This window comes from Peromyscus eremicus, unplaced genomic scaffold (genome assembly GCF_949786415.1).
Source record: "Peromyscus eremicus unplaced genomic scaffold, PerEre_H2_v1 PerEre#2#unplaced_32, whole genome shotgun sequence".
NCBI lineage: Eukaryota > Metazoa > Chordata > Mammalia > Rodentia > Cricetidae > Peromyscus > Peromyscus eremicus.
This window is the reverse complement of record NW_026734292.1, coordinates 3,039,526-3,043,080: the sequence shown is the minus strand read 5'-3', so window position 1 is coordinate 3,043,080 and position 3,555 is coordinate 3,039,526.

Below are 3,555 nucleotides of genomic sequence, written 5' to 3'. Positions count from 1 at the left end.
GATAATGAAATTATTATCTCTGAATTTGTCAAATACAAATGGACTAGACATTGTTTAGACATTTGTTAATTGTATATATTGTATATAGTTATTGTACTATTGTATATAGTTTTTCTTTTGTTAGTTATAAACTTTGTATTTTTTTCCTGTTTATTAGAATAGAAAAGGGGAAATGTGGTGGCATTTTACTTGTACTGAAATGTGATTTTAATTGTATGTTAATAAAGTTTCCTGGGGGTCAGAGCTATTAGAGCCATAGCAAGTGTGTGGCAGTGGTGGCACACGCCTTTAAGGAACTAGAGGGCGGTACATACACACAGTGACTAGGCAGTCAGGTGTTTAGGTTTACAAACAATGAGAAGTCAGAAGAGCTAGACTATATAAAGACATACACACAGAAAGTAGGCCCTTTCGGAGAGCTCTATTGACTGAAGAGGAACACTGAAGCAGGGAATGTGAGGCTCTTAGCTCTGAACTCTTGGCTTTCTTCTCTGAATCGGCTAATTCTATCTTAATTAATAAGACGGTTGGTTACATCTACACGTTTCTCAAAAGCAGAGTGTGTTTCTTGTAAGGCAAGCTAGTGTTTGTTTCCCATTCATAAACGGAGTTGAATCACATGCAGTTTCTGGTCCTAAGAGCAAGAGTTGTTTTCTGGTAAGGAAAGTCACTATTGTCCTCCCAAAAACATACACAGTGAAAAAAGCACACGTGTCTGTTCCCAGCAAGAACAGTGTTTTGGACTGAACAGAAGCTACTGTTCTTGTCAGTTTCCTCAGCAGAGTTGAACAAGATATGGCACCTGTGTGCAGGAAGTACAGTTCTTTGTTCTGAGCAAGCTCACTGTTCTGGCCCTATAGTAAACACAGTAGAGTAGAAGAGAGCTCTTCTCTTAAAAGCAGACTGTGTTTCTTGTAGGGCAAGCTAGTGTTTGTTTCCCATTCACAAACGAGTTGAATCACATGCAGTTTCTGGTCTTATGAGCAAGAGCTGTTTTCTGGAAAGGAAAGTCACTATTGTGCTACAATTGCCATGCACAGTGCAAATAGCACTCTCATCTGTTTCCAGCAAGTACAGTGTATTGGACTTAACAGAAGCTACTGTTCTTGTCAGTTTCTAAGCAGAGTTGAATGAGATATGGCCCGTGTGTGTAAAAAGCACAGTTCTTTTGTTCTGAGCAAGCTCACTCTTATGGCCCAATGGAAACCCAGTAGAGTAGAAGAGTGCTCTTTTCTCAAAAGTAGAGTGTGTTTCTTGTAAGGCGAGCTATCATTTGTTTCACATTCATAAACGGAGTTGAATCTCATGCAGTTTCTGGTCCTATGAGCAATAATTGTTTTCTGGTAAGGAAAGTCACTATTGTGCTCCCATTGCCATACACAGTACAAATACCACTGGCGTCTGTTCCCAGCAAGAACAGTGTATTGGACTGAAGAGAAGATACTGTTCTTGTCAGTTTCCTGAGCAGAGTTGAACTAAATATGGCCGTGTGTCTAGGAAGCACAGTTTTTTGTTCTGAGCAAGCTCACTCTTATGGCCCAATAGGAAATACATTAGAGTAGAAGAGTACTCTCTTATCAAAAGCAGAGTATGTTTCTTGTAAAGCAAGCTAGCGTTTGTTTCCCATAAATAAACATTGTTGAATCACATCCAGTTTCTGGTCCTCCTTGCAAGAGTTGTTTTCTGGTAAGGAATTTCACAATTGTGCTCCTATTGCCAAGCACAGTGCAAAAATACTTGCGTGTGTTCCCACCCAGGACAGTGTATTGGACTGAAGAGAAGCTACTGTTCTTCTCAGTTTCCTAAGCAGAGTTGAACTAGATATGGCCCGTGTGTGTAGTCAGCACAATTCTTTTGTTCTGAGCAAGTTCACTGTTCTAGTCCTATAGGAAACACAGTAAAGTTGAAGAGTACTCTTTTCTCAAAAGAAGAGTGTGTTTCTTGTAGGGTGAGCTAGTGTTTCTTTTCCATTCATAAACGGAGTTGAATCACATCCAGTTTCTGGTCCTACGAGCAAGAGTTGTTTTCTGGTAAGGAAAGTCACTGTTGTGCTCCCATTGCCATATACATTGCAAATAGCATTCGCGTCCGTTCCAAGCATTTACAGTGTATTTGACTGAAGAGAAGCTACAGTTCTTGTCAGTTTCCTAAGCAGAGTTTAAATAGACAAGGCATGTGTGTGTTGAAAGCACAGTTCTTTTGTTCAGAGCAAGCTCACTGTTCTGCTCTTATATAAAACACAGTGGAGTAGAAGAGTGCTCTTTTCTCAAAAGTAGAGTGTGTTTCTTTTAAGGTAAGCTAGTGTTTGTTTCCCATTCATAAATGGAGTTGAACCCCATGCAGTTTCTCTTCCTACGACAAGAGTTGTTTTCTTGTAACAAAAGACACTATTGTGCTCCCATTGCCATACACAGTGCAAATAGCACTCGCGTCTTTTCCCAGAAATTACAGTGTATTTGAATGAAGAGAAGCTACTGTTCTTGTCAGTTTCCTAAGGAGAGTTGAATTAGATATGTTCCGTGTGTGTAAGAAGCACATTTCTTTTGTTCTGAGGAAGCTCACTCTTCTGGCTCTATAGGAAAAACAGTAGAGTAGAAGAGTGCTCTTTTCTCAAAAGCAGAGTGTGTTTCTTATAATGCGAGATAGTATTTGTTTCCCATTAATAAACATTGTTGATTCACATGCAATTTCTGGTCCTACGAGCAACAGATGTTTTCTGGTAAGGAAAGTCACTATTGCCTTCCTATTGCCAATCACAGTGCAAATAGTACTTTCATTTATTCCCAGCAAGTACAGTGTATTGGACTAAACAGAATCTACTGTTCTTGTCAGTTTCCTAAGCAGATTTTAAGTAGATATGGCCTTAGTGTATAGGAAGCACAGTTCTTTTGTTCTGAGCAAGCTAACTGTTTTTGCCTTTTGGAAACACAGTAGAGTAGAAGAGTGCTCTTTTCTAAAAAGCAGAGTGTGTTTCTTGTAAAGAGAGCTAGTGTCAGTTTCCCATTCATAAACAGATTTGAATCACATGCAGTTTCTGTTCCCAAGAAAAAGAGTTGTTTTCTGGTAATGAAAGTCACTATTGTGCTTTCTTTGCCATATACATTGCAAGTAGCACTCGCGATTATTTCCAGCAAGTACAGTGTATTGGACTGAAGAGAAGCTACTGTTCTTGTAAGTTTCCTAAGCAGTGTTGAACTAGATATGGCCAGTGTGAAGGAAGCATGGTTCTTTTTTTCTGATAAAACTCTCTCTTCGATCCCTACAGGAAACACAGTAGAGAAGAAGAGTGCTCTTTTCTGAAGAGCAAAATGTGTTTCCTGTAACACGAGGTAGTGTTTGTTTCTCATTCATAAACGGAGTTGAATCACAGGAAGTTTCAGGTCCTATGAGCTAGAGTTGTTTTCTGGTAAGAAGAGTCACTATTGCGCTCCCATTGCCATACACAGTGCAAATAGCACTCGCGTCTGTTCCCAGCAAGTACAGTGTATTGGACTGAAGAGAAACTTCTCTTCTTGTCAGTTTCCCAAGCAGAGTTTAACTAGATATGGCCCGTGT